Here is a 27,764-nt window from a genome sequence, read left to right on the forward strand (position 1 = left end):
GGACAAACTGTAGTTAGTCCTGGCAGGCGAGTGTATCAGAAAGAAGATAACTTGAAGAATCGTCAATTCCACCACTTTGCTTTGATGAACTGTTGCATAACCATCCTGACTAAAGTGTTTCTTTTGAGAGAACCATCCTGAATAAAGTTTTACTTACAAAGGATAAGTATGATATTATAAGTGATTGGTCTTCGGATAAAAGAACACTTAAATTTGATTTTGAATTGATGTTTGAAGAAACAGACATTTGGGTTTATCAAACAGGAGGTTGTGGACATTTTAACCATTGTTTTGAAGTGTGAGCAAACCTTTGGAAGTGGGACAGTCACTTTGCCAAGTGAAGGACATATTGGATGAAAAGAACATGTGTAATATACAATGACTGGAACTTTGCCATTGAAAAGAATTTCCTTGCAATTAAACTTTGGTTTAGAAAATCCTGCATATATCCAGGGAAAGGGAATCCAACCGTGGTACCAAGGATTCCTGTTTATGATGATTGTGTTTGAATACATGTATTCATTTGAAGTGTTTAAGACAGCCAAATAAAGTCTGTATAATTTTGTTGTATGTGTTAGTGTGAGGGACAGATAATTTTGGACACATGCTATTTTTCTTTAGCCTTAGTTTGTTAGGCAGGGAGAACCTTGCTATGCTGGGGAAAGATAGGCGTTTGTCTCACCCCTTTTCCATTTAATAAAATTGCAACTTGTGAGAAAACTATACCTGTGTCTCTGCCTAGCATTTCCGACCCATCAGAGCACGCAAAAAAGGAACTGAGGTCACAGGGAGCCCGAGCTCAATATTATACTGGCCCAACTCCATGTCTTGTGCTTGCATGATCGGGCGGAGCCGTGCTTCGCGCCATGGTGGTTCATATGTTTCTGCGCTGTGAAAAGACTATCACAGTTGAGGAACGGATGCATTAGAAGTAGTATAAGTTTGCGAAAAAACCTTGCTCAGGGGTCTTTTTGAAGACAGATGACGGACACATATCCCTTCACACTACCAATATGAAGGCCCAGCCAGGCCAAGGAGAGCTGAAAATCCAGAGCATAGGAGGTAGGACTAGCGGATTGACAGGGGTTGACGGGAACGTATAAACGAGATCAAAATTCCACTAAAAAGTTAGCTTTTCCCCCAGAGCTCCCTGCCAAGAAAACTCTCTGGAGCAGAACCCACACTTCCTGTTCACACTGGAAGTTAAAGTTCTACTTGAGGAATCCCCCAAAAAGAGAAGACCTCTTCCAGAACTTCCTGACAGAGTTCCCACCCATGGGAGGCTGAAGTCGGATTACACAATACATGTGCATGACATTCTTATTCCGTGCGAACGGGGCTGCCGTCAGACACAGCGTACTCCAGAGTCCACGGCCACCGTTTTATTGCTTCTCTGCACAGACAAATTGATCCCAAAACACACCAGTTTGTTGAGGTGGTCTGTTGTCCATCAAGATCAGCACAGTCACACCATGCACAGAGGGGAGGAAGACAATTGAGGCAAGCCTGACTGTTAGTAGTTCCAGCAAAATGGACATGTTCTAGGGTTAAGTCCGAGTACAGAGTTGGGTTACCTGAAGGTGTAACGGGTGAGTGTCCCAGCCATACAGGGCATGTCCATGACCACAGTCAGTTGAGACCAGGGTTACAGAAGCAAACCCCCCTCAGAAAGTGCCATCGAAGGAATCAACATATGACATTTCAAAACACATTCTCTGAGACCGGCAAAAGCTGCAACATCTTGGCCTGGAACCAAGACCACTGACAACAGAGTAGCTACAGGAGTGACCACATGTGCAACTGAGCCTCCTACACCACCAGTATACAGAAGGCAATGAGAGTCAGAAGATGCAGAAAGGCAGAGCCCAAGACTGACCCCACTAATGGAGAACCTGCACCATCTGAAGCATGTTCACCAACCTCGGGTTGGAAAGAGATGTTGAGGTGGGTGTCCAAGACTGCTACAATTAACCGGGGACTGGGACCGAGACAGCTACACATTGTTCAGGAAGAAGCCCAAACTGTGCAACAGACCGTATTCGCGGTACAGATTTTCCAACACCAGCTCTGGGATGTAGGCCTGAATAAGCCTTGTGTCCAGGTAGAGAAAGATGAACACATTTCCCCCTGAAACGAGATACAACCAACACCAGCAGTTTATTTAAGGCCCTGGGTGCTGAGCAAAGACTTAACGGCAGGACTCCGAATTGGTAGTGGATATTGCCAACAACAAACCACCAATAATGACTGTGCCTGGGAAGTAAGCATCCTTGAGAATCAGTGACACCAACCAGTCCAGCCGCTTAAGGGCCAGGGAACCATCTTGAATTTGTCCCTGTATAAGTACAAGTTCAAGAATCCCAAATCCATGACGGGATGCAGGCCTGTGTCTTTCTTCAGAATCAGAAATTAAACGGAGTACCAGCCCCTGCTTCTCTCCGAGTCGGGCACAAGTTCAATGGCTCCTTTTAGTAGAAGCTACCAGACTACCCTCCAGCAGGGCAGGTGCAGAGGGTAGCAACGATGGAGAGAGTAAGTTTGGTCAAGTGGGTGTTGAATAAACGGGAGGCAGTAACCTTTGAGTCAAGACCTGTAAGGACCACGCGTTGGAAGTATTACAACGCAATCCTTAATGAACAGTGCTATCATACTGCAATGGACAAAATGGATAAAGTCCCTTTCAAAGAGGTTTTGCCCAAGGTGATACAATGCTGAGGAAGCAAAACTACCCATCTGGGTCATATGCCCTCTATCCACTGTTGCTGTTTGACAGAGGGAGTCCGACTCGCACCACAGTGGGGGAATGAGGCACACGAAGGAAAGCCCTCAACTCCTCAGGTGGAGGTGAAAGGCTACTGAACTGCCAGGCCTAAATATTTGGCGTACACTTCAAAACTTGAAAAGTCTAGAGAGTTTTGTTGCGGTGAATGATAAACAAGATGTCGGCAGGATTCAAAGGTAAGTCCACTTTATTGGTTGTAGATTACATCTCAAGTAGGCAGATGTCATATAAGGTAACCGGCACCACCACCCAGGCTATTTTCACTCTCTTACTCTCTGCTTGTGACTGACTCGCTGGAATGCAGGCACACAAGCAAGCCATAACATTCTCCAACTTACATTCTCACGACACCTGGCAAGTGCCATCTACACACACCCACCCCCTAATAACACAAAAAGGAGGAGGAAGATGCAAGTGGGTGTATTAAAATGGCTGCCCAACATTCACCAAAACTGCACACTTCAAGTAATATGCTCCATTAGGCAGCAAGCATATGCAGTAAAATGAAACCAGTAAAAAGAAAGATTCCATCCGCTGGAAGGCTCAACTCTTAGTTCTATGTACCTTTAAGATTTCATGCACTTAAATCAATCTCTTGTAAATCCTAATACTCAAAGCTTACAAAAGATAAAGCAACTGTACACTACCTGTCCGGTATATTATGTGGGTTATCTGGGCTAACATGGGATATAGTCACTGTACACGATCTCGTTGAATACACAATATGGCTGGCTGTTCACTACTCTGTCCTGTACAACCATGCGTCCAAAAGCAACTTGAGAAATTGTGAGGATTTTGTCAATTTACACATGATAGTCCCCAAAGGAAGGGAACAATGCTTTCGACACAGATGATACACACAGGCATGACATTTACCCACCACATCACAACTGTGGGCTCTACAGTATGTGACTGTTCAAGACAATACAACAGCAACAACAAGAGACAGAAGGAATGACAGAAAACCACGGCACACGACAGGGGGATACAAAGAAGGATGTACCAGCAAAATCCCACAGACATCCACGGCACACTAACAAGATGAAACCCTTATCAATTTCCTTAGCAAGAATTCACAAGATATTATGGTGGTATGGGTACTGGATACCCATACCGAAAGGTAGAATGCATGAGGGCAATGTATCCATACTCCCTCAACAGCCATCTAGGAGGCACTACCAGCCCACACCCATATAACATACAGCCTATATCTATTGAATGCAAAAGGTAACGCCTCAACTTTTCACCGAAACTGCCCCCGACCACAATATTACAGTGTGGTTATTGGACACCCATATCGAAAGGTAGGATGCTTTCTTACCCCATTCAACAGCGGTCTAGGACGCACTACCAGCCCACACCTTTTAGACCAACCTTATACAGAACTGCACACCTCCCACTTGCAGCTGCCACCCCCAAGTCTTGATCCTGCCACAACCGAGCACAAAATCCCTCCAAAAGGGAGGACAACCTATATACAACAGGACACATTCCGCCACAGACTAGAAACCCATTGTCCCAGTCCTGCCACGACTGAGCACTGAAAAGAACTCCCAAACCACATGTCTGCCTCACCAAACCTCAGTAATATGGTAATCACCATCATCACCAAACAGAATGTATAAGATACTAAAATTCAAGAATTGAGACACCCACTTGGCAAACTCCTCCACACATTGAACAACGTCCCCTTGGTGAACACTAAAAATGTGTTACTCCGACCTTGGAGATGGAGAGTGTGTCGACACACAGAGCATTTGATACTTCAATTTGGAAAATGAGATGCCCATTTGGCAAATCTCTTGGCATACTAAACAACGCCCCCTTGACAAAACTCCTCACCCATTATCCAAAGCCCATTTGGCGTACTAATGTTAAATCATACACCTCTCACGGACACTCAGAGTGTTGTGTAACGATGTCGCCCCCTTTTTTCGATGAAAAAAAAGCAAAGACGGAAAAAAACACATGGAACATTTTACCTCCATTATGCTCATTGGTAACAGTCCTTGCCGCTTGTAGCAGCCCTAATGCTGAAAAGCCTGCAAAAGAGTTAGAAGCTAGGCACATTTTAATATAACAGCTTTAACAAAAGCAAAGTGCACTATCTCAGTTTGGTGTGCAGATCGCTTACTTTTCCCTACTTGTGACCCCAGTGTTCCACATATCACAACACTGCTGCACCCAAGAATATGTGATGACTGTACTTTGCGCACCACTCGGCTAGAGTCATTCATATTTCAAAAGGTGTCAACTGGTCGAATTGGCAATTTAAATTGATATGCAAAAGAACCATTATGCCTCTCCATAATGTAAGATACACTGGATGTTTTATAAGAGATCACAACTTAACACTTTTCATGATGTACAGCACATTTTTAAAACCGATCAATTCTTTCCCGGCCAGCTCTAGGGCCAAGACTGCTGCAGGTTAATGCAGCGAGGAAAGTTCCACTTGAACTTGCGCCGTGTAGGAATCTTTCCTGTAAAATACCTCGGGGAGTAACTTCCCGATGACAACTCCCGTTCCTCTTGACACCATCCTGACCGCAATCGGATGCTTCCTTTTGTTTCTCCATCTCTCCGCACGGAAATGAAGTGCCACTTCCTACGACGGACGCATGGGTGCAGAGCTTGTCATGGCATTCTGTGTTCTCTCCTCGGACCCACGCAAGCGTCGTTCCTCAGCGTCATTTCTTCCTGTCATCCTTGGAGCACAGACCCCCCGATGCACGTTCCCAGCTGCCCTCAGTGTTGCAGCCCAGGACTCTCCTGCAGCTCTTCACACAATTGTTATGTCCGCCTTGCGTCCCGCTACGCGGTGACGCAAGGCGTCCAATAAAGGCCCCGCCCCGTGGAGGCAGTTCCGGGGCAGTGAACCAAGCTGAATGTGTCTGCGTATCATTAGCTCCCGCTGGAGCTGCGTAAGCGAGGCCTACCCACGCGGGCCTCACACTCCCCGTTTCTCCAGCTGCTTACGAGCCGTGACAGGACCCAACACTGGCGACGAGGAACGTGAGAACAACGGCACGCATGCCAAAGCAGAACGGCTGATCGCCGCACTCAGCGACAGTGTCATTTTTGGAAACCCGGTTTGGGGGGGCAAGGGTGGGGCATTGGGCACACAAAACCCCACCCACCCTAAAAAAAATAAAAATAAACATTTTTTCTTTTTGGGAGAAGGCATTCTCTCCACCGCGTGGCCACAGAAAACGTTCCCAGATCCCTTGACAACGCGGGATCAGAACAGACACGCTGCACAACGCTGGATCTGGCCCAACTCGCAGCAGCTACACCGGGATACATCAATCCTGCGCAACAAGACCCTGGAAAGGGGAAGGCACTCCATCCACGCCCCGGGAGACAACAGACCCCCGCAGGGGCACACCAAGGTGAGGCATTGGGCTCCGCACGTGGCAAAGTGAGGCCCAGTCATGGCGACCGGCACATCCACTCCCAGGCCCGGCACACCATCCAGACTAGCTGCCAACCTATCGGTGTCCACACCGCAAGCCCGCCCACAAGGTGGCTCTTCAGTATTGATATACCCCTTTGACCCATACACTGATCCTTCATCGGTTGGCCCAAGATGGCAACTATGGACTCAAAAATTTGAGATGGCAATGGAGTGTAAGGACATCACCACTGCGAGAAAAATGAGATCGCACCTATTGTTGAACGTGGGGGATGAAGTGCTACGTATCTTCAATTCTCTGACAATTGATGACGGCCAGGACATTTACCAGCAAGCGAAGGATGCCCTAACGGCCCATTTTCTCCCGCAGCTCAATCCAGATTACGAAACTTTCATATTTTGTACTACCATCCAACTGGAAGAGGAGACCTTAGATGCCTACCACACCAGGCTCAGGAAGCTGGTGGTATCGTGCGAATTCACAGACATTGAGAAGGAAATTTGGAGACAGCTCATCAACGGCATCCAATCATACAAACTGAGAAGGATAGTATTGAGTGAAAAGGGCATCTCGTTAACCCGAATCCTTGAGTTGGGTCGCCAGAGGGAACTAGCTCACGCCAGAGCAGCACACATGGGCACAACCCTTCAGAAACTACAGCCAACCCTCACAACAGCCACCGTAGCCCAGATCACGAATCAACAATCAACGAGGGATGAAACTGGCGGGAACCACATGCACGCCAGATGGCAGCCTCGAACCCCGGGGCCCATGGAATGTGGGTGGTGTGGAGGACCGTGCCACGGAAGACGCAACTGCCCGGCACAGGGGACCACTTGCGGCACGTGTGGCCGGAAGGACCATTATGTCAAGGTATGCCGGTTGTCAGGCCCCCAACAACAAACACCACAAACACAGGAAAAGAGTGGGGGCAAGAAAAAGAAACAGGCCAGTGCCCGCTGAGTGGAGACCACAAATTCCTCCACAGAGGAGGAAGGTGATGACGCCGCCGGGGCCCAACAAGAGTCTGTCAATGACTAATGGAAGAAAGGGAGAAAAGTCTACCTGGTGTCAGCCCTCAACCATGGAAACGCCACGCCATGGAAAAAACTCAGACGACGAAAATGCCAGGTGGCAATCCAAAACCAGCAAGTATTAATGACAATAGAAACTGGGGCTTCTGCGAATGTTATGCCAATGACCACTTTCAGAACACTCCAGCCACAACCGGACCTAAAGGCGACGGACAAATTGCTATTCGCATGCGGGTGCAAGACCCCACTACCCGTCGTAGGCAGGTTCCGCACCACCCTCAGCCACGGAGAAACACTGCTACAATCCAAAATGTATGTGGTGAATGCGGGCATTGAATGCCTCCTGAGTGGAGATGCCGCAGAAGACTTGGGGCTGGTGAGCTTCATCTGCGAAGTGACAGACTCACAAGAGGTCGAGAGGGTCCTGGAGAAATACCCCAACCTACAAAAAGGGATAGAATGCCTAAAAGGGAAATCAATCAGTCTCCACATCGGCAAATCGGTCCAACCAAGAGCAGTACGGCACAGAAGAACTCAGTTTCACATGCGCGAACAAGTAGAAAAATAACTGAGGCGTTGGAGAAGGTCGGCATAATTGAAGAGGTGACGGGACCCACACCATGGGTCTCCCCCATGGTAGTCGCAAAAAAGCCAAAACAACCTGGCATAGTTCGAATTTGCATAGACATGCGCCTCCCAAACGCCGCCATCAAGCGGGAGCGCCACATTACCCCAACACTAGACGAAATATTGGCTGAACTCAAGGGGTCCAAGATATTCTCCAAGGTGGACCTGAACGCGGGCTATCACCAGTTGAAGCTACACAGGGACTCCCGTTATATAACAACATTCTCAACACACATTGGCCTGCAAAGGTACAAGCACCTGAGTTTTGGGATCTCCTCGGCCGCCGAGGTTTTCCAACAAACAATACAGGAAGTAATACGCAGCATACCAGGTGTCCTAAATGTCAGTGACGATATCTTGATTCATACCAGCAACAGAGAAGATCACATGAAAAGGCTTCACATGCTCCTCAACAGGCTAGAAGGGGCAGGACTAACTATTCATAAAGAGAAATGTGAATTCCTGAAAAACGAGATATCCTTCTTTGGCTATATCTTCAGCAGCACAGGCATCTGAGGGGACCCCCAGAAAGTCGCAGACATCCAAGCCGCTAACCCACCCACCACGCCAACTGAGATGCGCAGTTTTTTGGGAATGGCGACTTACTGCGGGAGGTTTATCCCAAAACTGGCCACACTGTCGCAACCCCTTCGAGAACTCACCAAAGCCAGCACAAAATGGGAATGGGGACATGCTTGACAAGAAGCTTTTGAGCACATAAAAGCATCACTGTCAGCGGACACTACGATGTCCTACAATGACACTATGCTCCCAACGGAACTGTATGTAGACGCTAGCCCAGTGGGCCTAGGGGCCATCCTCACACAGGTGACGAAGGCGGGTGAGCAAAGGCCGATTGCATATGCCTCCAGAGCGCTAACACCAACGGAGCAACGGTATTGCCACATTGAAAAAGAGGCAATAGCGGTGCTATGGGGGTGTCGCCATTTCCACATCTACCTGTATGGCAGAAGGTTTACAACCTACACGGACCACAAACCGTTGCTGCCCATATTCATGGGCACGTCCTGCCACCCGCCAGCTAGCTAGCTAGGATCACCAAATGGCTATTACACCTCCAGCAATACAATTTTGAACTGGCATACCAGCCCGGCAGTGGAAACCCAGCGGATTTCCTGTCAAGGCACCCAAGAGCGGCAACAACCCAGGAAATCCATGTGGCAGAAGAGACGGAGCACATCTGCCAGATAGTGCAAACTATGAGGCCCAGGGCCGTCAACCTGGACGACATCATGGAGGAAACACAAAAGGACCTGTGTTGCAACTTGATAAAGGACACCATAATATCAGGGGAATGGAGGTAATTCCTGAGGAACACCCACAACAAGGCAGCAGAGGCGAAGAATTTCCTCACAGGAATCTTTACGATCCGACAAGATCTGTCCATCACGGAACAAGGGCTTCTACTCAGGGGAACCCGAATAATTATCCCCCTAAGCCTCCAGGACAGAATAGTGGCATTAGCACACGAGGGCCACCAAAGGAATGGTACGAACAAAAGCCAGAATCAGGCATCGCGTATGGTTCCCCCAGATAGACGACAAAGTCGAAAGACTGATCAGCACCTGCCTTCCATGCCAAATAACAGGGGCTCAACCCGACCCGGAACCCATCCAATCGGCAGCTCGAGGGTCTGGCAGATGGGACGCAATAAGCATCGACTTTTGCAAATTACAAGAAGGCATCCACCTACTAGTGGCCATAGACGACCACTCTCGGTACCCGGAGGTCGAGATTGTCAACTCCACAGCAGCTGAGGTGGTCATCCCCGTGATTGAAAAAATGTTCGCGACTCACGGACTGCTGACGAGAATCAGGAGCGACAATGGCCCACCTTTTCAAGGGGAGGAATTCAAAAAATACCTCCAAGAGGTCAACATCTGTTCCGTTACCACCACATCATGCCACGATGGCCGCAGGCGAATGGTGATGTGGAACGGTTTATGAGGACACTCAACAAGGTCCTGCGACTGTCTAGGGTCAACGCTAGCCCCTGGCAGGTTGACCTCTATCGGTTCCTGCGAAACTATAGGGTCACGCCTCACAGCACGACTGGCGTTGTGCCGGCAGACCTGATGTTTGGTACCATCATAAATTCCTCCATACCACATCACCCCAGCAGAAGCCCCGACATGATCGACAACGAGCTGACAGAAGCAAGAAGGACTGGAGCCAACGCACACATGAGCGCCAAGAGGCGGGCAAAACAATCCGATCACCAAGTGGGCGACCAGGTGGTCATGATGAGGAATCTGTCTAGATCTAAGCTGGACACCCGCTATGAGGCAGCCCCGTGGACAATCAGCTAACGACAAGGAACAATGATAACTGTACAAAGAGGACATAAACAAGTGACGAGAAAGGCGTCATGGTTTAAGGAAGTGCCAAGAAAACTATGGACTGACGGTGAATACCCCCAAGAAGAAGATGGTCAAATGCCGAGTGATGCGGAACCCGAGAACCTGCAGGGCAGAGACGACACAGACGAAGGAACCCAGGAGCTGTTGAGTGAATCAGAAATGGGTAAGCCGGACATTGAAGGTGAGACACCCGAGGGGACAGAAGAGCCCAGTTCCAGGGGTGGGAGACATGGTTTGAGAACCGCCACCAGGCCGCCGGCCCGGCTCAGAGCCTATGAGTGGTAGACAAACCCCACAAATGACTCTAAGAGAGGGGTAACGCGTTTGGTTTAAGAGTTTCAAATGTATGTTATGTTTATTTGGTTCAAGTTAAAATAAAAGGAATGTTATGTCCGCCTTGCGTCCCGCTACGCGGTGACACAAGGCGTCTAATAAAGGCCCTGCCCCGCCCCACGGAGGCCGTTCCGGGTCAGTGAACCGAGCTGAATGTGTCTGCGTATCATTAGCTCCTCTGCCGGAGCAGCGTCAGCGTGGCCTACCCACGCGGGCCTCACACTCCCTGTCTCCGGCTGCTTACGAGCCGTGACAGGACCCAACAACGATCACTGGAGGGTAGGTGGAGCGCCCTGCTGATGACTTCATGTTGGTTAGCCGTGTGCAGACCTCGTTTCTCCACAGGGTGCACAGAGGCAGTCACACTCCGATCACTTCAAAGCTAAGCTGAATGGCATCTCATGGACTTGGCAAGCGCGCAACACTCCACAGTGCCTATGACAGGCACACTAGCTCTTCACTGGACTGAAACTTTTTACTGGACTGTTACTGTCGTAGCCCCAGCCTCTTTAGCAGCACCAGACACAATGAACTCTGGGCGCCTTCCAGACAGCCGGTACTCCGCTTTGGTTCCATCCCAAACAACCAGCTGGGACTACGACATAACAACTGCAGAGCCCAGGGTGGTCTTCGGTGAGGGGTTGTTACCGACATCGGCACCCCCCCCCCCGCAGTACGATGAAACCAGGTCCTTTTCAACTCGGCGCTAGTGTTGCTGTGAATGAAAGGCCATGCAGTCACCAGAGTCCACAGGTAAATCCACTTTATTAGCTCAGGTTACAACTCAAGTACGCCATTATGTACAGTAACCAGCATCACCACCACCCAGGCTATCTTCACTCAGGCACTCTCTGCTAGTAACCGACTCGCTGGAATGCAGGCACACAAGCAAGCCATAACATTCCACTTTACACTCACACGACATCACCACTCACTCAGCTAGTGCCCTCTACAAGTTTCATCCAATTGTACCCCAAATAGGTTGTTCCCATCAAAGTAAACATCCAGAACTTTCAATTGGAAATTATGGGTGTACCCTAAGGTCCTGGCCCCAGAGTGCCTCCTCAAGATTGGCAGTTGACTGTGTTGAGGCCCAACTGGAATGGCTGGAGTGCTGCCTCCTTGTTGCCCTTCACCAAGGAATGAAAGTCCTCCAACTCATGTGCAGGTAAGCAGGTAACTTCTCTGCTGCCCCGGAGGGGACACTGCAAAGTTAAAGTGAGTACTTGGCCAGGGTGCAAGACACAGTAAAGGCCTTTAGAGCAAGGCTATCCGTTGCAAACATACAGTGTGCCCAGGTGTCCAGTCTCTTGATTTCCTGGTCTGTAAAAAGAGGAAAGAGGTTGTTTTGTTACCTGCTGTTGCGGCCTGTACAACAAAACTCTCTTGCAACGCATGGGTATACAGAAACATGGTTCCGAAAGAACCAGACTATGCTTCTTTGCAATGCCCCGTTCTACTGCAGAGATTGATTCCGGTTTCTCCAAGGCCACATACGTAGGTGCGGCCACCGTCTGATTGAAAGGAAGAAAGGTCTCACGTGGGGAACCCTCGTCCAGAATATTGTCAATTCATATTGGAGTTTGGATTTGGACAAACGGTTTTCCACCACCTTAGACATCACCCTCTGAAAAGAAACATGACAGCTATCTGAAGTAGGTGCCAGAAGGATAACCTGCTCTGGGGAAGTGTCTTGCCCTCTGGCATCCACTTCATTGAAAAACTCAAACATCTTCAGGAGGAATTTGCCCACTGAAAGGAGGGCATGGTGTTGAATTACACCATGGCAAGGGGCACCGAGGCCAAGGGCTTGATGCCCAAAGACGGAGCCGCAAAGTTCTGGGACTGCATGTGTGCCGTTGTGGTCCAGAGAAGCCGCTACAGCCATCATCAAGGGCAGTGGGTTCTATGGTAGACAGCGCTGCAGATGCCAAAGGTGGCAAGACAATGGCAAAACTGTCAAGCATTTACTTCCAGAACCTCTCAAACTGCTCTTGGTTAGAGGGTTGAGTGGGGAGTAGTACCCGAGGTGTATGTGTCGAGTTCTCTGAAGAATCCCTCAAGGGGTGACTCTGCTTATTTAAAGACAAAGAGTGATGCTTAAGAGGATTCACTCAGGAGTTGGGCCTCTTCCTGTGTTGCTTGCTGGTTTTCTTTTCAGGCAGGGGAAAATTATAAGTTACTCACCATAGTGACTAACGTACTCCTAGACCATAGTCCCCTTTCCTCCATATTGCATGGGTATCCCTCGCTAGGAACAGGAGACGGAACCTTTTTCACAAGAAAAAACCTTCTTCCCCTTTAAATTTAGAAGGGCGCGGCTCTGGGAGCATCTGCTCCCCTGACTGCGCCCACTGCACCACTCCTCAGTCCCCATTGACGCATCAAAAATATTACCATTGCCTAATGACACCAGTTTTAATAAGTGGGGAAGGATGGTGTGACATATGGAGGTAAAAAAAAAACTATGGACTATGAGCACGTTAGTCACTACGGTGGACTCCTATGGCCGCCAGAAAGGTACAGCATGTGTCTATTTGCACTCTTGAGTGTGCAAGGTGTGCAGAGAAGACTAGCACATCTTCCAAGGTGCAAGTAAGCAGGTCAACCTCCTTTGATTCCGCCCAGTGGCAAAACCTAGTCCATTTGCTTTTGTACTGGCTTCTATTAGCAAAGCTCCTAGCGCCCTGTATGATGTCTAGGTTAGCCTGTGACCGCCACAAATGCTATAGTGTGACCTGCTCAGGAACCACGCTGCGAGGGCTAACTTCTGCGGAGCGGGGTGGATGGCCATGCCTCTTTGCTGTGATACAAGATGGGCTAGGCCCAATGGAAGATGAATGGGAGGCTTGTCCGAGAGGCTGAGCAGCTCCGAGAACCATGGTCTCGCCGGCCACCAAGGAGCTATCAGAATGATGCTGAGGTGACGTGATTCTCTAATCTTGCAGCCCACCCTGTGAACCAGGGGAGTGGGAGGAAATGCGTATGCGCTCATGCTGTTCCACAGTAACGGCAGTGCGTCGCCCCCAGGAAGCCGGGGCCCTGCCCCTGCTAAAACATGAACTGAGGGCACTTCCTGTTGTACCAGGTGGCAAAAAGATTCACTTGAGGATGCCCCAATCTGCTGAAGAGCCCCTGAAGAACGTGATCGTTCAATTAACATTTGTATTTTTCCGCCTCCAGGTTGGACACCCCCGGGAGGTGGATTGCACTCAAATAAATGTTGTTCTTCAGTGCCCACTCCCAAATGCTGACCGCTTGGCTGCACAGAGGAGGGGACCTGGTGCCCCCCTGCTTGTTAATGTAATACATGCTGGTGGAATTGTCAGTTTGAATGAGGATCACCTTGCTGCTGATAAGCGCCAGAAAAGCTTTGAGAGCGAACCAGATAGCTTTCAGCTCTAGAAAACTGATATGGGCCTCCTACTCCCAGAGGGACCAGCCTCCATGGACACTGTGGTTGTCGAGGGTAGCCCCCCAGCCTACCAAGGAGGAATCCATGGTGATGGTGACTTGCGGTGCTGCTTGCCAGAAGGACCCGCCTGACTGCAAGTTGCATTCCGTGGACCACCAGACCTGCTCCCGATTCCATGAGGCTGCGAAGTGCAGCTGCAACCTCCTCATTTTCAGCTTGTGTGATGTACAGCCAGTAGGAACGCCTCCATGATACTTAAGAGATGCAGGTACCACCAAGCTAAGGTCACCTCTCTGCTGATAAAATGGTCTGTGGCCCTCTTGATGGCTGTGACCTTGTCCTCCGAGGGGAAAATCGTGTCCCAAATGAAGCCCAGGAAAGTCAGACTTTGCGTAAGCTACAGCTGTTACTTCTTGAGATTGATGGAAAATCCCAGTCCGTGGAGTGTGTTCATGAGGGCAGAGGAAGTGTGCTGGACCGCCTCTGGGGATCTTGCCCTGACGAGCCAGTCATCCAAGTACGGGTAGACATGGTGACCTTAGGCCCTGAGAAGGGCTGCCACTACATTCATCAGTCTAGTAAAGACTCTGCGAGCTGAGTTGAGGCTGAAGGGTAGAACTTTTTATTGGAAATGGAAGCCCATGATCTGGAACCGTAGAAAGGACCGATGAGGCTGTCAAAATGGGACGTTTAGGTACGTGTCCTTCAGATCCAGGGAGCACATCCAGTGTCCCCTGCACAGTGTCTCTGCAATAACAGAGCTGGAGTAACCATCTTGGTTTTTGAAGAGGGAGGGAGATGTTCAGGGTGGACAGGTTCAACACAACTCTCAGGCCAGCCTGGTGGTTCTTTTGTATGGCGAAAATCCTGGAGTAGAAGCCCATGCCCCACTGGGAGGCTGGGACTTCTTCCGCTGCCTGGCTCTGTACGACCGAACACATTTCAACCAACAGAGTTGCTGTCCCAATCTGTGGGAGTGGAACTGAGGAGAGGGAGGAACCGGTAGGCGGTAACCCGTGGACACTACAGATAGGATCCAGGGGTCCGCGAACCTCTGACACCAAGACTGTGTGTTAAGGGCAAGCCTGCCCCCCCACCAGAGACACGTGGATCTGAAGGGGTATGTCATGCCTTCCTTCCCTCAGAGCTGGGGCTGAGGAGGGGGACTAAAAGAAGCCCTTGCTCCCCCCCTTCTGCTGCTTGCGCCGGTGCTGACTCAGAACAGTCTTGCTGTCTCGAATGCCATTCCTGGAAGCCCCAGAACCATCCAAAGGCCCATCCCTCGGAGCATTGAAGTGACTCGGTGTAGGTCTTGGGTGTGGCCTTCGTAAAGATAGTTAAGAACTTCACAGTTTGGGAACTGTTCTTATCCAGCTCCTCATCTGTGGTGCCCCCTCAGACATCTGTTCGGTACTAGGCTGCAGCCCCTCGGGTAGACACCCGGTAAAAGAACCTTGCGGCCCCTCAGCACTGTCTCCGGAAGGATGTAGCGACTCCTCGGCCTGGCGGCCAGTAGCTGAATCAGCCTATGTACCTGAACGGTCCCTCCCGCTCGGGCGTTTCCTTGGGAAGGAGTCACACTTGCGGGGTGCGATTGAAAAAAGCGGCCCTACCTTGGGCCTTGACTTGTGTCTGACGAAGTTCTTCAGGTCCTCTGGAGGCGACTTCTCAAAGAGCTCCCTCTGTCGAGCTAACCTGTTCTTCAGAGCACGCGGTGTAAGCACGCCACACGTGGTACAACCCTCCCAGCCGTGATCGGGGCCAAGGCAGAGGAGGCAAAGAGCGTGGGGGTAGGACGCAGGGACGAGCCCTTTGCAGACTGGACACCTGCTAAAGGCCGCTGACGTCGACATGCACATGGAGGAGCGTGGCGCCAGAGCACCAAGTACCTGATTAAGACCAAAAAACAGAAGACAAAAGGCAGTATCCAGGAGCACTGGTGAAAGCGATCCATTTTTGTCGACACGGAAAAGAGGACTGGGGAGTGGCACCGGTGGGCAGAGTCAGGGGAGTGCATGATCCCAGGGCCACGCCCCCACGCACCTCTAAATTTAAAGGGGAAGAAAGATTTTTCTAGTGAAATAGTTTCTGTCTCCCGTGCCTAACTAGGGACGCGCAGGCAGTATGGAGGAAAGGGGACGGGATGTAGGAGTACATGCCTCCATCTATACAACAAACACCTTTCTGGGTTCCGCACCAGAGACTTGGAAGGGGTCCTTTTTGGATTAAGATTGTGGCTGTAGGTAAACAATTTAGCGGTGTGATCCCTAAGGACCTTCAAATACATAGATTGGCATGACCAGCCATCTTGTGGATCATGGCCCTCACACATCGAAAATATAGGCAAATCCTGTGAGGGTTTGAAATAGACTGACACCCACAATCCAAAAGGGGCTTTATGCTGAGGCCTTTGGAAGTATAGGCATGATGCAGAGACAAACCAGAAACTAAGTGGCATTCCTGATGTACCGAGTGTGTGGAAAAAAACAGAGGTCATGAAGTGTGGCAGATTTATACATTGTGGACCGACATGTCTGGCGTGGGCCATGCTACGGCGCATAGAGGAGACGATATAGAGCTACACAGCGGCCCCCTCGTGGCAACATGAATTCCAAAGTCAGCTTCTGCTGAAGACAAAATAACAAAGATAAGGAATTAGTTGGAGAAATGAATACATTAGATCCAGGAAATTCTATAGTACCATCTGACCAAAGCAGGCATTTTGATGCAACAAAGAAAACAGGTTTAGTACTCGGCATATGTGTCCAGTGAAACCCTTCTAGTAACCTGACCAATGTCTAAAACAGGAACAGCCACTCTGTAGGGTGAAAGTAGCCAGAATAACTCTGGTAAAATGAGGCCCTAGACCTTGAGGCACTGCTCATCCAGCCATATCATAGCATTCCAAGGAGGAGGAAGAAAATCCACCTGAAGAGGTTCTGCTAACTAATGAACCTGCATGCACAGGCAAAAGTGTAAGCAATAAGGAGCCGATCACTCTTCTTGATGTCACTTGTCTGAAAGACATGGTAGTACGTAGTAGGATGAGGTGGAGGGTAGAAAATAGGAAGATGAATCTTATGTGAGAGGTGGAAATCGACAACTTTAGGAAGGAAAGTGGAACCCTTCCCTACTGTGTCACATTCTCAGAGGGAAAGACCAGATAGAGAGGTTTGTCAGCATAGCTTGTAGCCCACTCACCCACCTAGCGGAAGTGCACCAGGAAAATGACCATAAGGATGAACAACCTCAAAGAATGAGAATATGGGGGCTAGAATAGTGCAGATTTATGAAATGTTATGAAATGTTAAAACAAGGTTTAAATCCCAGGAACAATAAACTGGCAGGTGGACACTGGTTTGATAATCCCATAAAAACTGTTTAACCGTGGAGATTGTGATGAAGTTCCCCGATTGGATCTGGAAGCTTCTACTGGGGCACCTAATTAGACCTGGTATGTACCTGCCCCCCCCCCCCACACCCGCTCATTAATTTGGGAGGTCCCTAAACCGGAGGATGATTGGCCTTGGGGTGGTATGGTTAGAATCAATTGATCACCCTCACTTACCCCTTATATATGGCAGGGGAGAGTCGAGAGTCACATGGATAATATCAATATCACTATCACTGTCCGTTTAACACCTCATTGGATTTGACTCAAAGAGTTTGTCGCTGAAAAGCATCTCTAGAAGCTTTGCTTGGACATCAGGGTTGAACCTTTAAGTTCTAAAGCAGCAGGAGTATCTATGGAAGACCGACCCAGTGCCCATTGCAAGTGCCACACAGCCTGCTGTGTCCATGCCAGACTGAAGGGATTTGCAGACCGCTTCCTTTCCATCCTCCATCAAAGAGGTGAAAGTATCTTTAAGTCTTGGGCCAGCACATTTTCTACTGCTTCAAGTGTGTGGGTTTACTTTGCTGTGGTGCAGATCAAAATTGACAGCACTCGGGGAAAGGCTACTAGATGCAAAAATCTTGCAGCCCATGGCATCCTTTTTTCCACTCTCCCTGCCTGGAAGCAAATAAGTGAAAACGGATTACTTTAAACCCAAAACAGATGTTTGTGCAAGCAATCAGGCATGGGGTGGGAGGACAGAGAACCTGGGTCAAAGAGTCACAGACAATGATTTTAGCAATGGAACTGATTCAGGCTTCTGCTGTAGAGCAATAACAGGAGCAGTAACATCATAGACAAAGGATAGCATAGTCTCACTTGGAGGACCCAGAATATCAGTAAGGTCGAATTGGACTACTGGCTTCGAGATCACATATTAAGAAAGATTTTCTATTTGCTACTTTCCATTATTTTTTTTTTATAACACATTTTATTGCATTTTGTGCGATAATACAAAAACATACAAAACATAACCATATAACTTTGCATACAAAAGGCAGAGTAGTACAATCTGATATGATCTGGATATAAGCAGACGTGGAGACAGTTGTTGTGAGAAATAGATGCAAACAAGTCAGCAAATGGCCGTTTACGTATTAGTCTTTCTCAAGCAGCCTCAAAAAGTGACGTTATCGTTCGCGGCCTTGGCAGAATTGCGCAACAAAGCTTGTTTTCCATTCTGGATCCGAGTTATAATGTCTGTTCCCATTTACCCCAGATTCTATCTGCTTTGCCTGGACAGCCTCTAGCTTGGTAGACTCGGCGTTCCATTAGGATGATGGCGTCCACATCTGACATCCATTGGTCATATTTCGGGTTAACTTCTGAGCCCCACAATTGCGCAATGTTCCTTTTGGCAATTCCTGTTGCTGAAGAGAGAAGAAGCTTTTCAAAGCGAGACATGTCTACTGCATCTTCAATACTCAAAAGGAGGAGTTTAGGGTCTGTTGGGATCGGACGGCACATTACTTTAGTGAGTCTTTCGCTACACTTATGCCAGAAGTGTTGTATACGTGTACATTGCCAGAGGATATGATAGAAGGTCCCTTCTTCCTGTTTGCAGCGTAGGCATTTGGGTTCGGTCGTTTTGCCCCAATTATACAAAGCCACTCGGGGATAATATATCCTATGAAGAATCTTCAATTGGACGAGTCTGATTCTTGCTGAGATGGCAGAGTCTCTAGGATACATCAGAGTCGAGATCCAGTCTTCAGGTAATATTGGGCCCACATCGCATTCCCATTTCATCTTCAGGTTCAGCAGCTCTTTTGTGGCAAAAGAGGAGATAGCGTTGTACATAGTAGACGTGACCTTGTTGTTCACACTGTCTATGATTATATTCCTTTCCATAGGCGTACATTCCGGCATGTCCGCCATTTGGGCCCTATGTATGGTGAGGGCATGTTGTAATTGTCCATAGTGGAAGTGTTCAGTGTCCGGGAGACCATATGATGCCACGAGCTCAGGAAACTGCATCAACTGATCGTTCACGAATACCTGCTGAATGGTCAGTATGCCGGCTGTTACCCAGTTTGGCCATTTCGGGAGATTGCTGAGGCTCGAGAGGTGAGCATTGTTCCAGATGGGTTCGACTGGGGTAATTTTGTTGTCCCATCCTAAGTGTTTGTGTACTTCCTTCCACACCAGGGCTGTATGTGCCACTATCGTGCGTTCAGGAGGGCGAGTGTGTTTACAGTAGAGGCTTTCAATCTGGGACATGCCGTGTCGTGCAGCTAATTCAGCTTTTATATGGGGAATGGACGGGTCTCCGTGCAATATATCATTGACTGTCGCCATCTGTGTCTCCCAGTAGAAGATCTGGATGTTTGGAAGTCCTATTCCCCCCTTTCTCAGACTGAGCGTTGGAGTTTTGAGGGCAATTCTCAGGCGTTTCCCACCCCAAAGGAATTTACGTGTTGTTCCATCTATTCTACGGAATTCCTCGGTGGGGACATGGAGAGGGGCGTTTTGAAGGATGTATAAGAACCGGGGTAGGGCCACCATCTTAAATAGCGCCGCCCTGCCTAGCAATGTCAGTGGCAGTGCTTGCCAGTGGGCTGCATCTTGCTCGCATCTCTTAACTAGTGGATGCAAGTTTCGTTTTACATAGCTATCCAGCCCATTGGTGATTAGAATGCCCAGGTAGTGGAACTGAGTGGTTTCTACTTGATATGGGAAGCCCGATGCTGGTATGCAGTCTACCCCTTTTGGAAACAGCACAGATTTGGACCAGTTTACTCTGAGTCCACTGAAGATTCCATAGTTAGTCAGTAGTTGCGTGACCATGGGGCAGGAGGTCGCTGGGTCGCCCAGATACACTAAGAGGTCATCCGCATAGAGGGATATCCTATCTTCCCAGTTCGGCCCCCATCTGAAGCCAGTCCACGTGGTGGTGTCCCGCAGAAGGACTGCCAGTGGTTCCATTATCAGTGCAAACACCGTTGTCTGGTTCCTTTCCCTAATCGGATATTACGTGAGGGCCACCCATTTACTCTGACCTCCGCCGTTGGATTGTTGTAGAGGAGTTGTACCCATTTTATGAACGGCTCCCCAAATTGCATCTTGCGCTTTATTGCCCACAAGGCCTCCCAGTAAACTGAATCGAATGCTTTTTCGAAATCTATGGCCAACAATGCGAGTGATTGTTGCACAGCAGGTGCTCTCTCCAGAGCCAGGTGCAGCCTGCGAATGTTCATTCTCGTGGACCTTTGAGGCATGAAGCCGCATTGGTCAGGGTGAATCAGTGACGTAATAACCAATTGTAGCCTGTTGGCTAGTATTTTGGCTTCACTGTTGATTAGGGATATGGGTCGGTAGGAGGTGCATTCCTCCGGGGGTGTGTCCTTTTTGGGGATCACTACGATGGTGGCTTTATGGAGGTCTGGTGGGAGTTCGCCCTTGGCCAGGGAGTGTTCGAACATGTTTAGCAAGTGTGTGGGTATATCTAGATGGTTCAGCTTTTTCCAGCTGTCAAGTGGGAACCCATTGGGACCTGGGGTCTTGCCTGTTTGGAGTTGGGCAATGGCTGTTGATATTTCGTCAGCCATAATTTTGTTGTCTAGAGTGGTAGCTTGTTCCGTGGTAAGTGTTGGGAGGTCAATGTCGTTCAGTATGGTGCTGACTGCAGCGTTGGTGGGGGGTTTGTAAAGGTCCTCATAGAATTCTGCAAAGCGCTCTGCAATCTCGGCATCGGAGTAGACAAGATCTGCATTCGAGGTTCTGATGCACTTCACCTTCTGTTGTCCTTCGTCGCGCTTTTCCAGCCACGCGAGCATTTTGCCTGCTTTTTCTCCCGTTTCGTACAGCCGTGCTTTCATAGCAATGTGTGCCTTTTTGGCAAGGCTAAATTGTGGAGCTTCTGCTGTGCCATTATAAGGCTCTGTTCGTCTCCGGGGTGTCTCTGGCAATGTGATCTAATTACTTGGACGTGACTTCGCTTTCGGCTTCGGTGATTCTCTCGCGTTGTACCTTCTTTTTTGCCGAGGTCCATGAGATGATTTCACCGTGTAGGACTGTTTTGTACGCTTCCCATAGTGTATTGGGATCGTCAACCAATCCTGCATTCAACTCAAAATAGTTGGAAGTAGCTGCCTCCATCTTTTCCTGAAGGTCCGGGAACCCCAAGCAGTAGGTGTTCAGCCTCCACAAGGGGGCAGTCGTGGTCTTGCCGTTTCCAGTTCGAGTACCAGTGGGGAGTGGTCGGAGATCCCCCGCGGGAGGAAGAATGCGCTGGATACTTTATGAATATTTTGGCATGGTAAGAAGAAATAGTCTATTCTGGACATCGAGGCGTGGGCCCCAGAATGAAAAAGAGTACTGTCAAACCTCAGCGTGCAGGTCTCTCCACGCATCACACAGGCCCAATGCTGACGTGAAGGAAGCCAATTTGGTGGTGGTGGCGGGATTCCTGGCTCTCAAGTGCGTGCGATCGAGGATATTGTTCATGAATTCATTGAAGTCCCCTCCTAGCATCCATGTGTCTGCGGGGTTTGCTGCCTGGATGGGGGTAATTTCAGTTAGCAGGTCATTAAAGAGAAGTGGCGGGGAGTATACTGCCATGAGTGCCAGGGCTTAGCTCCATAGCGTTGCTTGGATGTGTACATAGCGGCCTCCTCTATCTTGTAGCATGTGCGTGATCACAAGCGGAAGTCTTTTATGGATCAGTATGAGCACCCCTCTCGCACCCATGGAGAAACCAGCGTGCACTGCTGTGCGGTAGTTTGATCTTTGGAAGAATTTGCACACATTTCCTGCAAAGTGTGTTTCGGACAGAAAGACTATATCAAGGGAGTGTCTATTTAGGTGTTGCAGTACCAGTCTTCTTTTGATGCTGGATCCCAGACCACTCACGTTCCATGACAGGAGTTTGAGCCTTCTCTGGGTTGAATTAGTCTCAGGTGCCATTGGCTGTTTGGGGTGTAGATTTGCGCATGCGTTTCCTCGATTGTATACGCGGCAGTTGTACCGCGTTTGATCTGTACAGCGTACTCATCGTGCCTTGGATGCTAAACATTGAAAACAGAAAAAAACCTCACCCTCAAATCCCCCCACCCCATACTCCACACCCAACTGAAGCATCTGTCGACCCAACATAAACATTCAACCAATTAAATCTTTAACTTTTAATGTGTTGCCTTGATAGGAGGGCGGATGTTTGGTCGGCCGCCAGCCTAGATATGCCTTATGTTTCGGTTTCCATTATGGAGCGCGAGATCCGTTGCGTTACTTGTGCAATGTTTCAGGCATCTTCACTGGCTGTTACAGCTCCTTATGCGTTTTCTTGGTGCTGATTCTTAATTTGTTGTTGCTATTGCGAATCCATGTCGGGTGGGTGCTCAGGATGTGGTCTATTGCATTCTCTTCTACCCTCCTCTCCAGGGCCCCAGTCTCCATCTATGTGCCTCTCGGCCCAACTCCACGCTTCCTTGAGATCTGTAAAATGCACTGATGTCCCCTTATGGTAAATCTTGAGCTGGGCCGGAAAGATTAGTCCGTATTTGACACCCAGTGAGTGGAGGCGCCTCTTGAGTGGATCGAATGACTGGCGTGCCTTTTGCACCTCCTCGGTAAAGTCAGGGAAGAAGGCGATTTTTGATCCATTATACGTGATTGTCCCTTTCGATCTCGCCAGCTGCAGCACTGTATCCCTATCTCTATAGTTTAGAAATCTTGCGATAACTGTGCGCGGCGGTGCTCCCGGGGTGACCCTGCCAGTTGGAATGCGATGGACCCGTTCGATGGAGAAAAATGTTGAGAAGGATTGCGCGCCATATGTGTCCACTATCCATTCCTCGACGAATAGTTCCATACAATCCCCCTCCGCCTTCTTGGGAAGGCCAAGTATGCAAACATTGTTTCGCCTGAATCTGCCTTCGCTATCGTCCACTCTAGCCTCCAGGAGCTTGATGCATGCCATCATGCCGGACACGTTGTGGTTTATCCCTCGTAGGCTGTCTTCGGTTTCCAAAATTCGTGCCTCCGCCTCCCCAGTGCGTGAGGTCAGTTTTTGCAGGTCATGTCTTAGTAGGTACACGTCCGCACCTATACTGTCCATCTTTTTTTCCATTGAAGTTCTGGAACTGGCAATGGCACTCATATCTCTGAGGGAGATATCCTCTTCCACACAGTCTGACTCAGATATTTGCGACCTCTCCGGGGAGCGAGTCACTGGCATGGTAGCGTATTGTTCAATTCTGCTCTGCGTAGAGGTCTTCCTGGTTTTATCTTTCCTCATTGCCGGGTATCTGGTCCGACACCAGCCGGGGTTCATCCCGGGCGGAGCGAGAGGGGACAGCGGCGGTGCAAGAGGCTGGTAGTGCTGGTGGGCCAGGAGTATTGTTGCCGAGTCCAGGCGTCGTGCGGGCGGAACACCCAGGGAACTGCGCCAGTTGTGATGTTGTTGACTCAAGGACACTTTGTGATCAGTGCGCCCAACAGTCACTGGGACCCACCCGGGTGTGTTGTGTCGTGGTTCCTTTCACTGGGTGGGGCAGGGTCAGGGCAAGGATGTTAGTCCGCGCTCCGGGGACAGGCCCGTGGGTTCTTCCAGTCCCGCGCAAAGAGGGGGGGGGGTCGACAGGGTCTTGAAGCTCGAGCCCCCATCCGTTGCCGCCCCCCTCTCCTTACCGCATAGTTGTTCTCCGGAACGGAGCAGCAGGTGTCATTGACTGCAGGGCATAGATGACTCCACAGGCGCTCTACGCGATGCGGGGCGCCCGCGCCGATGCAGGCGAGTATCAGGTAGTGGCCGCTCCGTTCTCGCGCCGCCGCAGCGACCCGATGAGCAGGCCTCGACACGTCTCAGTGTGTGAAGGAAGCCGCCGGGGGTGGGTAAGCGGCACACAAACATGTCCCCTCTGTCGCAGAAGTCGGATCAGCGCCGTATCACCCCTCGCAGAGCAGAGCAGCCAGGGCACAGTTGGTCGTGCAGTGTCGCCTCAGGGGCTGGAGCGCTGGTACCACAACACGTGTGCCGGTTCGCACAGGGGGCCCGTCCCTCGTGTTCACAGGCACCAGGAGGATCGGTGTCTCGCTGCCACAGGCGGTCCCCAGACACCGGGGCAGGCTTGTTTACACCTCACTATAGCTCGCCTTCCGCTGCCGCGCCTCGATCCCTCCGTCCGCTGCTTACATCGGTCTCATGGCGGCCATCTTGGGAGCGCTGCCCGGCGCGGGGACCGCGGCCACAAAATTACAATTCTACAGGATCTTACAGCACCTGCGCTCCGGTTTTCGTCGAAGGTCGATGCAGCATATAGTCACACAGCTGTAAGAGGAATTTTAAGCCATCTGGGGTGGATAGATGCGCAGGATGGATGCAGGATTCGGCTGGCGGCACAGGAGCAATGGAGGTTTACGTCTCCATCGTTCGGCAGTTGACCACGCCCCATGCTACTTTCCATTATTGACATTTATGGAACCCCTGCACACTTTTAGCTGTATTGAATCGGACCTTGCTTTTGGAAGGAAGTAAAGCCTTTTTGCTTTATTTACCTTGCTTGGGTTATGTTAAATTATTTATAGCGTGCAACTAATGGCCCTAAGACATGAGTGCGCCAATCAAACAAACGAGCAAAAAGCAGGAAGGGGCACACTGCAAGACATTAGAAGAGGCGGAAAACATTACTGAAACATATGGGTCTTGAACTTCTATTTAAATAGGTCTTTTGAATCAATGACCCTAAGGTCAGAAGGGAGAACGCTCCATGCAATGGGTGGCAATGGATGCGGCCGCAAGGAAAGACCTTTGTGAACCATAACAAAATTCGTTTTTGGAACCAGCAGCAGGCTGCGGTCATTAGATCTCAGTAGTCTGGTGAGTGATTTTTTTTTGAAGGGTTTCTAAGAAATAGGTGCGACTTTTCCCGGCCAAGCAATTATGTGTAAGGGCCAGCAAACGGAAAGTCATTCTGGCCTTGATGGGGAGCCAGTGCAGTTTTTATCTGGCCTCAGACACATGCACTCTCCTATCGAGACCAACTACTGCCCTGAGGGCGCTGTTCTGAATAACAGTTGGAGCCTCATGCAGTCTCCTTTGGTAATTCCGACTAATAGTACATTTTGGAACCAATTATAGCTCTGGCTAATGTGGCGCAGCTCTTCTTGGACAGAAACGGACGCATCTGAAAAAGAAGTCTGATCAAATAGGTAGAGATGGACACTAGGTTATTGACCTGCGTCCGCATGTTTAAGATTTGTTCCAAAAAGACTCCCAGGGTTTTCACTTTTTGGAGAGTAACAATGTTGCAGTCAGCTAGCTTTATAATACGGTAAACAGGATCTAAATTACGAATGTTGGTGTGAGATCCCACGACCATAAGCTCGGTCTCATCATTCAGAGCCAGACCATTCTGTATCGTCCATATCTGGATGAATTTGTAAGGCTTCAATGATTTTTTTTACATTCTCTGTGTAGACATCCGAAAGGGGAATCACACATTGGGTGTCGTCTGCATAGTTAGCAAAACAGACTCCTCTCTTCTCAAGCTGATGGAAGAAAGGTACAGAGAAGATGTTATATAAAGACAGGGAGAGGCATGGCCCTTGGGGAATGCCATACAAGCGTTCTGGGATTGCCTCTGCGTCTAGACTGCACACACTAACTAATCTGTCCACCAGAAAGGGCATAATCCAAGTAGCTGCACTATCAGAGAAGTTTTAAACCTTCTGCACTCTCTCGATCAGCAGTTCGTAACCGACCAAGTCAAACACTGCTGACTAATCTAGTAACATAAGCATGACCATTTGACCTTTATCTATGAATTGAAGCATGAATGAATTCAAGGCCAGCAGGACCCTTTCTGTTCTATGGCCAGGCCTGAACCCGATTTGCCATTTGTTTAAGATGATATTTTTTGCCAGATGTGCAGCAATCTGTTCATAGGCCCCTCTGTCCAGGATTTTCAAGAGAAACAGCATATTTGTAATTGCTCTATAGTTGGTGGCGACAAAAGGATCCGGTTGAGGAGAGGCGTAATGCACGCATTCTTAACCTCGGTTGGTACATGATTCTCTTGCAAGGAGCAATTAACAAATTTGGTGATGGTGCTGATAAGTGCTGGCAGGCAGGCCTTCACGGTTATGGCTGGGCATACATCTCCTTTACAGCTGACAGGTTTGAGTTTTCTAACAATGTCTCTCCTCTGCTAAGCAATCTGAGGAACTGACATTGCCTATGTTTGTTTTTTTAAACATTCTTTATTTGCATTTCATTATAACCGTTCCACAACTTTCCCCCTACCCTCCCTAACCCCTCAGATACCCATCCCTACACATACATAAACATAATTAATCAAACAATCCAACCGATTCCCAATCCCACCCCCCCACCACCTCCCAATGTCCCATCTAATTCCTTTTGTCTCCATTGGTCACAGCACAACAGGCTTCAGTGTCAATTGTTCGTTGAGGGTTAGGACATTGCCTATGTTAGTGTCAATTGTTACTAAGTTTTGAGCCTCAACTTTGAGTTTTATGTTTTCTTTAATTTTCCTGAGTTTATCAAAAATAACTTTTGTATGGTAGCACTCCATGCACTTGCTCTGTTCAGTCCTATCGACTCTTTGGTGCAAAGATTCTCCAATTCCTTAAGAATCTCAAAAAGCTCTTGCGTGTCTTGTTCCGCATTTATAATTCAGCTTTCATACATTGCCTTTTTTGCATCAGTGACAGCACATTTATATAATTTTGCCATTTTTTGGTATTCATCCAGATCTTTACTATTGCCGGATAGCTTCCGGTTAACCTGTTTTGGGGACAATAGCCAATCCCTATGGCTATCGGTGCAGGGGGGCTTCTGTTCCCATTATGAAATTCCTAGTTTCTTTTACACTGCACACATCACCTTACAGTGAGGTGCGGAAGAGATACTTTGTATCCCTTACGTGATTACTTTTAGTAACTGTGCAGTTGCTTGAATGATTTTTTTCAGGACAGTCCAGTGACAGATTTATTTTTACCGCATTTTACATTCACGCGTACGCTTTCACATTTTACTGCATAATGCCTTTGAGTTATATATATAGTTGAATTATTTGTTTTTAAATTGCCACAAAACATTTCCTTGTCCTGTGGCTATGTTATTCATGCCCTGTGGTGTGGACCAGATTTGCCATATATGGTAAGCCCTTTCCAAGGCAAAGGCTTGCATGTGTTTCCGTCCGGATATGGTTATGGTGGATGGAACAGTCTGGACCAGGTCCACATGCTGGCCAAAGGATGTCCGTTGCTGAGGAGGTGAATTGGCCCGAGGCTGTCCATGATCGGAAAGCTCCTGCCAGTTTGAATGTTGCAGATCCTTATCATTGGTGGGATCAGGGGATCATAGGGAGAGCACCAGCACAAATCTGGGATAAAAAATAGGACTCTCTGCAGCAATTCAA

The 27,764-nt window shown here is 49.0% G+C and overlaps 1 protein-coding gene across 1 annotated transcript in view; it reads right to left on the reverse strand.

Moving 5' to 3' along the window:
* Nucleotides 1-27,764, reverse strand: part of IGF2R (insulin like growth factor 2 receptor) — a 2,762,372-nt gene that overhangs the window by 675,631 nt on the left and 2,058,977 nt on the right. The window lies entirely within an intron of this gene.

This window comes from Ambystoma mexicanum, chromosome 4p, assembly GCF_040938575.1.
Source record: "Ambystoma mexicanum isolate Mex_15411 chromosome 4p, UKY_AmexF1_1, whole genome shotgun sequence".
NCBI classification, from domain to species: domain Eukaryota; kingdom Metazoa; phylum Chordata; class Amphibia; order Caudata; family Ambystomatidae; genus Ambystoma; species Ambystoma mexicanum.